An 11,956-nucleotide genomic window follows, 5' to 3' on the forward strand; every position below is an offset into this window, starting at 1 on the left:
CATTTTTTGGTGCCAGGTATTGAACCCATGGATGCGTAACCACTGAGACACATCCTTATTACTATTTTTTTTATTTTGAAACAGGGTCTTGCCAAGTTGCTTAGGGCCTCTCTGAGTTGCTGAGGCTGGCTTGGAACTTTGTACCTCCTACCCCAGCCTTTTTAACCACTAGGATTACAGGCATGTGGCACTTTTTAAAAATTTCTATTATCATGATACATTATTTCTTTTTCATAGAAAGCCCTTTTCTATTTATTTAAATCTATGTTATTAAGTGGTTCAGAGTTTAAATCTGTAGATTGGAAATAGTCGCTGCTTTAAAGCTTATTTTACTCCTATTAATATTGCTATCTTTTCATCATCCTATTCATTAATATTTGCCTGACATCTTTTCCAATTGTTTGATTTTCCACCTGTCTCTTCTAGAAAAAATATATTCACAAGCACAGAATTTTAATGTAAGAATTATTTTTTGTCTGTCAATTGAAGGTAATTATCTACTTTAGCCACTATCTATGGTTTTTTCCATCATTTTAATTGCTCTTCACCTCATTTAAAAACAGAAGCTGAAGTGATCATCCCCCTGCCTCTCTATCAACCTACTTTCCGTCTTTTTCTTCTTCCTCTTGATTTTATGTTCGGAAATGTGTCACATCCATGACCTTTTAGCAGTATACCATAAACAGACTTACATTTTTGGGGAGGGAGGCATTTTAGTCATGTGTTTTAGTTTAGTCGTGTGTGTTAGTGTAGTTGTGTGTGTTAGTTTAGTCGTGTGTGTTAGTTTAGTTGTGTGTGTTAGTGTAGTTGTGTGTGTGTTAGTTTAGTCATGTGTGTTAGTTTAGTCATGTGTGTTAGTTTAGTTGTGTGTTGGGGACTTCAGTTTAACATACGGTGCAAATAGAAATTTTCTTCCTTCCTCCTTTTCTTTCTTTCTTTTTTTTTAATGTAACATTTCTCCTTTTGCTTTCTATCTTCCCTTCTCCTCTGCAGGAGTTTTACACAGGAGCTACTCTGGTTTTTATCTTTTTATCTTATTTTATTCCTTGGGTTGAAGGCTGAATTTGTCCTTACTGGGCTGCCCACTTGAGTTTTTGAGTGGGGACTGATAGGGAATGAGCCAGGGCACATTTCCTGCATTGTAGGAAAATTCCCAGGGAAGCTCTTAAAGGTACTGAATTTCAAATCCATGAAAAGGTCTAGATCTCCCTTTCTCTAACCTGATGAAATTGGTAATTTCTAGGCAACTTATCACATACAGATTATTATTTACCTAGAATTATATTCCCCAGATATAAAGATTATATTTCCTTATCCATCTTATTTTATCATCAGCCCTCATTGATTCCTTAATGTTCTGGGATGCTAAAGAACATCCATAATACATTTCCAAAGCAGGCTTCCCCACCCTCCTCCAACCTGTCCTGATCTTACTTCAAACACAGTTGCTGGGTGGTGCCCTGGTGTGTCCTGCCTACTCTGCCTCCTTCAAGGTCGGTTCTGACCATCACTGGCCTTTGGAAGGAAGAACATTATGGTCATGTAGAATTCCTTCTCCCCATATGTCCAGGCATGATTTGAGTGAGAGTCAAAAAGAAAGATTTCCTATAAACATGAACACATTGGAAATCATATATCTATGTATCTAGTTTTTGCTAGAAAGAAACTACTATACATCATTTTTAGAATTAACTTTTTTCTACTTTTTATCAATTATTTTTTAATCATTTTAATTTTGAAGATAACTGGATAGAAAGCTGTATCCCACAGCTTCAGATATTTTTGCCTTGATCTGTCCCTTTGGATCTGGACGAATCATCCATCCTGTGGTGGCTTGGGCATCCAAGTCAGTGAGCTTGGCTGCACATCCCATGATGATCCTGCTGCTGGAACTGTGTGCCTCCTCCATGTTGTCACCAAGGTGTGACAGGCCCTACTTTGTGCCCACACAGGTGCAATACACACACTATGGGGTTAACTCTACCCCTGCAAAACTGCAGTATAGTGACACTTTCCACTTCTAGGATTAATGTCTTCAAGTTCTGTTCAGATGACCCATTCTCTGAAATGAGCATGCACATGATCTTCTGGAAGATGGGCTCAAGACCAAACAATCAGTTGAGCTCTATATCAAGTGCCAACCAGCTTTGATGACATTCCTTCCTTCCTAATCTCCCTCTCTCCTTTAAATGCTCCTTGATGGTACGGTCTTCTATGTAATTATGTTTCTAAGCTTTTCCCTACATGCGCTAAAGCAAATGAGAAGAATGCTGTTTAGAAATTAAGTCATATTCTAAGAACTAGAAAAAAAAGTAGAAAAAAAATAAGTTTTATTATTATTCATTTTTATTCCATCATTTTTTGCTCTAAAATATAGCAAATATTTCCTCTATACAAGTGAATCTTCATTTCTTTTATAAAATACAGGTTTCTAAATAACTGATTAAGAAATTTCAAAATTTTTGAGACTCCTTTTTTAAATTTTTTTCTATCTTTCTTGTTCCTTATTGTGGCATTTTATTTTTTAATATAAGTAAGGGAAGTAATATGATTTTGAAGTTCTTGTTTCTTCTTCAGGCAGCTGTGTCAGAACACAGCCCGGAAGCCCCCAGGAGAAAAAGAATGATTAGGATGTTGTCATGACCTTTGGTTGTCATAGGACAGTTTGGGTCCTAGTACAGCCTAGTACTGATATCTGTGGTCTTAACTGATGAGCATTAGGAAGTTCTGTTCTCGCTGTCAGAGGCTTACTAGTTTCAAATTCTCATCAAGGCCCTTAATTATAAGCAGCTTAGATGAGAGAAGAAGAGCCTCAGTACTTCCAGATGTAAATCAAGCCTACTAGAGTCATAGAAACATTCCACCTGCAGTGGCGTGATATCCAAGACAATTAGCTGAGACCGTCACCTGGACTTTGGTCACCCGTCCTACATACAAAACAACAACAACAACAAAAACAATCCTCAAATAATTGAAAAGTATGTTAATGCACAGTATGTTATGGCACATGTCCTTGGAACTGCTACTCCTGAGCTAAGCCTCTGGTTGCCACATGATCTGGTCAGGCCAAGGGGCAGTACATGCTGGTCCCACAACCCCCATACGTTTACTCTGTTATGATGCAGAGACATAGATCTTAATTGCTGTAAAGAAACTACTCCAAATTTATGTGGAGTTATCATCAACAGGTAATGCAAATTACATTTTTAAATATATGTCTATACACATTATATAACGTAAATATACACATAATTTCATTATATATGTTTATCTATATATAAACATAATCATATGTAATTAATGTCATATGTATAAACTTTTAAGTAGAATGACACCCTGATTTCTTATCCAGTGATTACTCTACTAGCAATTTAACTTACTTTGGCCAAACCACATACCTGCTTCATGCCTCAATGTTCTTATCTGTGAAAAAAATACTAGTTGACCCACATGGTACCTCTGTCATCTTGTAAGTCATAAATGCATCTTATAGCATGACTTGCAAAGTAAATACACGTATATTCAGCAGGAGGAGCACATTGGAACTCCTTTCAGTATCCAGAGTGTAACTGATATTCTCTTAGTTGCAGATGGTGGACACCAGTGCACCTGAATAAAGAAACAAATGGGATTGCTATGTTTTGGGTGTGAGGAGTTCACCAAAGTTTTCTTAATACAGGAATATTCAAAGGTGAAATGATTGCATTAGAGAGCTGTAGTTAATCCTTCCATCCTTGTTTGAATGGACTGACTGTAGGTAGGTGGGCATGACTGGGAGAGGTAGGTCAGTAGAGGCTTCCCTGGAGGGTGTATCTTCTCTGTTACCCCTTCCATGCATTCTCTTTCCTTCTCTCTCTCTCTCTCTCTCTCTCCTTTCTGACCCACCATGAGCTGAGCAACTTTCTTCCACTGGGCCCTTCCCCTGTGAAGTGTTGCCCTACCTTGGTGCCAGATCAATGGAGTTGGCCATCTATGGACTGAGACTTCTATAACTGTGAGTCCCAAATAAACTTTTCCTCCTCTAAGTCTCTCTTGTTGGTTGTTGGGTATTCTGAGCACAGTGAAAAAAAATACCTGACAGGATTTTAAGGATTTTCTATGCTGCATCACTTAGCTGGACATGGTGGATCTGAACTCAGGCTAAGGTGGGTGAATCGACTGCAGAGGATTTGGCACTGTGTTTCCGTCCACTCTCAGCCATGCTGTGTTCTTGTTCACCACAGCAGGTTTGTATTCTCTGCATGATAACATGTTCAAATGCTGACCAGCTTCACAGATCTCCAATGCCTAATGAAACAGACTTTTGGACCCACTGTTGAAACGATTCCAAAGAGGACTGAAGCCACTTGATTTGGGCCAAGTTTCAATCCCTAAACCAATCACTGAGAGGCTATGTGGACCAGGATACACCTGAGGAGACAATTAGTATGCAGCCAGAAGAGGCAAACAGACTTAGCACAGATTTATTCCTAAGTAGGTAAAGTAGGTGAGCCGTGCTGAATAACTGGATCACAGTGAGCTATGGTGTCTGACAGTGTCCTGAAGCCTCTCTCCCGCAGTTTTCAACATGAACCTCAGTTTTAACCACTGTAAATTACCCCCAGCGTTCTTGAACTTACACTCCTTCATCCCTGCTGATCTTGTAAATCCCTCTGCTTTCTAAAACCCCTCAATTTCCAAACTTCCTTCATTAAAAAATGTCAAAACAAACAAACAAACAAATAAATAAATAAATAAATAAATAAATAAATAAAAATGAAACAGATAATAAGTAGCCCTTCTTTCTGCTTAATGTCATTCCTCCCAATGCGGACAGGAGGAATTCTCTGTTTTCACCCTAGAGTCCCTATTATGCACCTATATTTTCATGCAATACATTTTCATCCTGATCTTACAAGACTTTTACAGAATAAGGTATAATTTGATTCAAAATGACAGAATACAAACTTGAAATATTTTATTAAAAAAGGAAAAAAAGCATATTGGAAGAATTTCAGGAACTTTGGAACTATAGATCTTTCTACATCTTCTCTTTGCTGATTTTCCATGGCTATTGCTGTCCTTTGCCAAACATGCTAGGAGTGTGACTACTGCTAGTTCCCAAGTCACATGCCTTGTAGCCATCACTACTAGAAAGGCTCTTTCTGCCATTTGTTCCACTTTGAAAACCCCTGAGAGATTTTCCCCATTAAATGATCTAGTGTCCACCTCATACAGAGGGTTTTAGGCAGTGGTTTGGGGATTGTTATAGAAAAGGCATGGCTGTTGGAGTTCTATGACATGTATTTAAAACAGAAATTGGCACATGGCATGCCCTCAGTATATGAATTGATTCCAAAGGGGCATTTCACATGGCTACACCTAGAGTTTGGACAGTGAATAGATTCCATTTCAAGCTCAGCTAATAGTTCCCAGTTGGCATAAAGCTTGGCTCCTCTTCTCTTTGGAGAATCCTTAGGAATAATTGACTTTCCCAGACTTTAGTTCCCTGCATTTTTCATCTTTATAAAAAAAGGTTTTTAAATTATGGGTATGTGGGCTAAAGGCCCAGATTTCAGATTAATAGCACTAGCTTTCTTATGGGTGAACACTATAACTATAAAGCATTTTTTCCTCTAAGGTTGTATTTTTTTTAGCTGATATTTTTTTCCATAACCAAAAAAGGATTTAAGAAATTAAAGGACAGGTTGGATGTGGAAGCAAAACTATAACTAGAGGGCAAAAAAATAATTCTTGTCATAATATTCATGAGTAGTTATTAATAACAAGGATTTGCAACACTTTCATATAAATTATCCTGGCCATGAAATTAAAATATACAGATTACTTTCCATTAGCATTAAGATACTCTGAATAAAGACCAAGTTTGTGATAATTAGAACAGGTTTAAAATTTTTGTCCTGAATTCAACTCATTTCACTTTCTTGTTGAAAACTCTGGGTCTCAATTTCTTATGTAGATGAGGAGTATAATATTTTAAGTATTAAATGTGAGAACTACAAAGATTTATTTTTGTTTTAATTCACCAATAAACATAGTACAGGGGCTCCCATGTTTTTTTTCTTTTTTCTTCTTTTCCCCCCCTCTCATCTTCAAGCAAAGGTGGTTTCAGAATTTATTTGTAGGAGGAGCTAAGAGGAAACATTTGTTTATTTTATTTATTTATCTGAGCAGGGCTAGAACCCAGGGCATGTGCTCTTCTACTCTTCTACCGAGAAGCACCCTAGCACCAGGAGGAAGCGTTTGTATGGACTTGGGTTGAGGGAACTTGTCTTGAAGCTTAGTGTGCATACAAAGTATATTGTTGTGACAGCCTGTGTCTGTGAGGTGTCCCCCAAAAGCTCATGTGTGAGAAAATACAAGAAGGCTTGGAGAAGAAATGATTGGGTCATAGCTTTAACCTAATCAGTGAATTAATCCCTCATGGGATTAAAGGAGTGGTAACTGGAGGCAGGTGGGGTATGCTGGGAGGAAGTGGTTCATTGGGGTGTGACTGTGGGATATATATATGTTTGTATCTGGCAAGTGAAGACCTCTCTATGTTTTCTGACTAACATGTGAGTTGCTCCCCTCTGCCTCACTCTTCTGCCATGAGCCCTGAGGAATGGAGACTGTTGTCTGTGGATTGAGACCTCTAAAACTGTGAGCCCTCAGATAAACTTTTCCTCCCCTGCAGTTGTTCTGGTCGGATCCTTTGGACACAGCAGTGAAAAAGTCGACTAAAACACTGTGTTATGCAACAAAAATATTAGCAAAATATTCTAAATGGATCCATGAAGTCTACTCAGAATTGAGAAATTGTTAGTATTTCCGATAAAAGGATAAGTATTAACTAATAAATTAGTGAAATTTCTGGATGGGTAGAAAATTTTGAAAATATTTGATTCGGCTAATATCCCAGTCCTTCCTAATAAAGAACAGCATCCGCATAAAACCTGACAGGTACTGCTCCAAGTCTATGGAATCCATCATAACAATGTTCTGGGCTAAGAGTTGCTATAATTATGATCTTTGTTTCTTTCTCATTGCAGAACCATAGTCTTTCTACCTAAAGCCTCTTCATTAAATAGATGAGTCCAGAACTACAATTAAAGAATGAGTATAATTTATCATAAAAAGAAATAGAAGAGGGATATTCAGAGAGTGCTCTTCATGAATGCAAAGACATGAAATATAGAAGTCTCTGGCAAAGAGAGAGAACAAGGTAAATTTTGGTGTGGTGTAGAATAATTTAGTAAGACACATAACATTTATATAGACACAGTCATCATCCTTGTGGGGGGGTATGTCCTGAGACCCCCAGTGATGCCAAACTCTCTCTCTCTCTCTCTCTCTCTCTCTCTATATATATATATATATATATATATATATAGAGAGAGAGAGAGAGAGAGAGAGTGGCTTTCTCATATATACAAAGCCATGATAAAGTTAAATTTATAACTTGAGCATAGTGAGAGATTAATAACTCACAATTACAATAAAATGTAATATAAATTATTTAACACATATAATTTTTTATTTCTGAAATTTTACTTTAATATTTTCAGACTTTGGTTGGTGTAGTTAAAAGTGGTGACTCTTCTATCATGGTTGGATATTGGCAATGCAGCAACGGATTAGACATGGTGTTGATTTCATGATGTCCAGAGAAGGTGATGTGCCCCAGGGCAGGCCTGTGTTAGGCATTGTAAAGCATGTTATTTAATTGATATAAAGAATTTTCAGGGACAAACAAAGCAATTTTGTCTATATTCTTCTATATTCCATTTTGTCAATACTAATAATAACACTAGTGTGACACTAATTATATGTCAAGCACTATTCTAAGAACTTTACATTTATTCTCTTGCTTATTTGGGGAATAGTCCTACAGGCACATGTTTGCTATTTCCATTTTGTGGGTCAGAATGCTCTGGCAAGGAACACTTACTTTATGTGGGTAAGGGCTCAGAGCTAATAAAAGTCAGAGTTAGGACATAAGCCCAGGTAATATGGCTTCTGAGTCTTAGTCATACTATTTGTAATGATAAACATGTGGCTAAAGTGATACTTTTCATATATGAAAAAACTCCAAAGCATAAATGTGCTAAAAAACTTTTTTGAAGATATTGTAGTGTGCGTTGGAATCTAGAATAAACCCCAGAAGACTAGAAGGTCAGTACTGCTTCCAGTGCACATAGATGGCGCATCTGTATTGTGATACACAAAAAGGTTGTAGTGGAATGCTTGCAGCAAAAGACAAAGGTGCTGTTTTCCTTTGTACTGGTGAACCCAGTAGAAGAAACAAGAGGGCCAGCCATCTGAAGTTCAGTGTATTCGAAAGTAGAAATTGTTGTCCCTAGTGAGTCAATGTCTGGGCAAGAGGAAAGGGCACAGATTGCTGGGCCTGCTGCATGAGATTGCATTGTGACAAGGTACCCCACTGTGAACTGCCCCATGGGGACTGGATTTAACTTTACCAGGAATTGATTTAGGGAAATACATACAGGAATAGGAAATATCAATGAACTCAGGATTCATTCATCACTCAATGACAACTTGAGATGATGTCACACATAAGAATTGGACTCATTTATCCATCTCCATTTCCAACCTTGCCTCATCTGAGCCTGATACATAGGACGAACAATATTGACTGAGAGCTATTTCTATGTGGAAAAATACTCTGAATGATCACATCCCACATGATCCTGCCCCCATCACCCTCTTCTCCCCCTTCAGTGTGCCCTAGACAGGGAATGGCCATTCCAGACAACATGACTTGATTTGTGTTAGGTCATTTACCCTTCCTGTAAGACCTTGAAAATCCTTGTGGCCTCTAGCTATGTATACTAATGATAAAGAAATATTTCTTAAAAATAAACTAGTCAATCATTAGATGGAAGAAAAGCATCATTCTTGTTGTTGTTTTTGTTGTTGTTTTAATGACAAAACATAATTTGAAGGATGGTGCTTTTGCAGGTAGGTGCACTCTCTGCTCCTGCCAGTCTCCTCTCAAAGTTGTAAAGACATCTACAGGAATTACGAAGATGCTGCTGTATCTACAGGTATCACAGGACCCCATAAGGACCCCGCCCCACAGAGAACAAACTATACCATATATGACAGAAAAGATGGAAGGAAATTTAGACTCTCTCAAAAGGAAAAGGGTGTCCAGTTTAAAGCAGTTAAATTTCCCAAATGACTCCAAGATCAGTCACTAATGCTTCCAGATGGAATGAGTAATGAGACAGAGAGAGGACAGGCCTGTTTCACTAATGGTCTTAGGTTAAAAGAAAAGAGGTGTGTTCCTCCCTTTCCCCACTTTGCCCCACACTGTGTCCCCCTAGCACTGAATCTTCCCTCCCAGGGACCAGTGCAAACCTCTTTCAAGCCCATTCTTTTCTTCCTGGGTGCTCTACCTCTGACAGGTGCTAACATGCTCCTTGAAGTAACCTGGAGGAGGACAAATGAGCAGGGCAGACATATCCTGTCCCCTAAAATGTGTTCCCCCAATAAAAATAAAATCCATTATGTTTCCATAGAAAGCATTCTTAGCATGTTGGTGGAGGCTAAAATTTTCAGTATTTGGCTCTCTCTTGTGAAGACACATTTCCCTCTACTGTGACCTCAGAAATTGCATTAGTTCAACAGTGAGTCTCTAATGTTCCTCACTATTTTAAAGATTCGAAGGAGTTATTAATGAAGGATGAGATTATCACAGTGTTGGCATGATATACATAGAATTGAAAAAATAAAATAATCCCTGCTCCTAAAAAAATTATCTCAGAGAAAATTACCCTGACCTAATTGTTCCTGCTATTGAAGACCACTGAAGAAGACTTAGTATTACCTTGAAAGAAGATGGATGTCTTACTTGGGGAACTTTTCTGGTATGACAGCCAGTCTATGCCAAATCCTCAAATCTAACTTGGAATTAAACTCATTTGGTAAAAATCTATCAGCAAGAGGTTAAATTCCCTCTACCAATAATATCCACTATCAATACTGCCTGGTAGGGGCTGGGGATGTGGCTCAAGTGGTAGCGCGCTTGCCTGGCATGTGCATGGCCCGGGGTTCAATCCTCAGCACCACATACAGACAAAGATGTTGTGTACTCCAAATACTAAAAAATAAATATTAAAAAAAATTTTTAAAAAATACTGCCTGGTAAATCAGAGTGAGTCTAGTCTTGCCTCCCCCATATATTCCAAGGCTCTTGATTTGCTCTTCTGTCTTGAGATTCAAGATCGCAGTCAATAGTGTGTACTGTGGTTTGTACCCTCTGAAACTCACACTGAAGTTCAATCTCCATTAAGAGGTATTAAGATATAGGACCAGGAATGGCCTCTAAGTAGTGAATAGGACTCTGATCTCACAAATAAATTGATCCATTCATTCAATTAATTGGCTAATGGCTTAATGGGATGTCTTATGTTTGGATCTGTTATAAAACCCAGTGTGGCTGGGGTACTCCTTCTTCCTCACCTTGTGAGGCCTTGTGCCATCTCAGGGATCTATCAGCAAGAAAGCCAACACAAGATGTGGCCCTTCACCTTGGATCAGAAGTTTGGCCCAGATGTCCTGTTTACTTTATAATTTTCTCAATCTTTGATTCTGATGTGTTAGCCACAGAATACAGACTAAGACACTATGCAATTACGTGGGGGCTCCAGCCAGAGACATGGGGTGCAGAGCACAACCTGATGAGGAAGCATTTTTTAATTCTGAAGTTCTTTCTTCTTCATTTACCTTTGATGTTTTTAAGATTAAAAAAAAAACTTACTATGGGGGGAGTTACAATATATATAATCAAATCATACTATATCAATACAACCAGACGGTGTAATTGAGTGAGAGACTGGGCTTGACCCTGTGGAAAACCAGTACTGGTCCTAGTCCTGAGAATTCTTGCCTCCGCTTGAATCCTCAATGAAACTGGGGACACACAATTCAGCTTCCTCCATAGACCTGATGCTAACAATGTAAAACTAGAATTTGTCTTGTACACCATGATACATTAATAATTCACTTCTTCCCAACTATCAGTTCTTCTGCCAAGCGTGTCTAAAAAGTTCTACAGTGGCATTGTCTCCATTGACCTTCTTGTATTTGCTCACTTTTTACTGAGACTTCCAAAGTCACTTATGTATTTGCATGACTCTGGCTTTTCATGCACATGAGCCAAGTGCAGGTCAAGGTTAAGGTGCTGCATCCTGTACCCACAGGCAGTCTACAGTTTCTTGGAGTTTCAAAAGCCCTTGCATGTTTTCAGGGGAATCCTTATAGATAAACTGTCGCAGAACTCTAGTCTCAGCTACAATAAACTATAGTAACCTGCTATCATTAAAATATCACAACCCACACATTCATAAAACAAACTCCACAACTGAAAAATCAGCTGTATTGTGCATCACGGGCTGTAAATCTCGAAGATTAAAAAAATATATATATCAGCATGACCTATGCTGGGGAAATCACATCTGACCTGTATCCATTCAAACCATGCCAAAAGCAAAATCATTCCATGCATAATTTATTCTCCAAAATTTTACACCTTGCTCCATTTCTCAAGGTCCATAACCCATACATCAGTGTAACTTGAGAGGAGCTAAATAAACAACATTCCTCTTTGCCATGACTTGGGTTATGAACTAACTGAGAAATAAAATAGAGAAATAAAATACAGTTATACCTTTTATTAATAATAAAACTTTGGCTGGAGGGAGAAGGCTCTGTATATGAGTAGCTTGACTTACTAACTCCAGATTTGTGAATTCCACATACCTACTGACTCACCCACAGATCCACCTAAAAGGAGTAGACTGCTGTGGTTTGGATATTGAAGTGTCCCTCAAAGGTCCATGTGATGAAAACTTGGTGCCAGGGTGGTGTTATTGGGAGGTGGTAGAACATTGGGGAGGTATGGCTTGTGGGGTGTTCTTGGGAGGCAGTTTGCATATGACCCCTTGAGAGT

The sequence above is a fragment of the Marmota marmota genome, unplaced genomic scaffold, assembly GCF_001458135.2.
Source record: "Marmota marmota marmota unplaced genomic scaffold, marMar, whole genome shotgun sequence".
NCBI classification, from domain to species: Eukaryota; Metazoa; Chordata; class Mammalia; order Rodentia; family Sciuridae; genus Marmota; species Marmota marmota.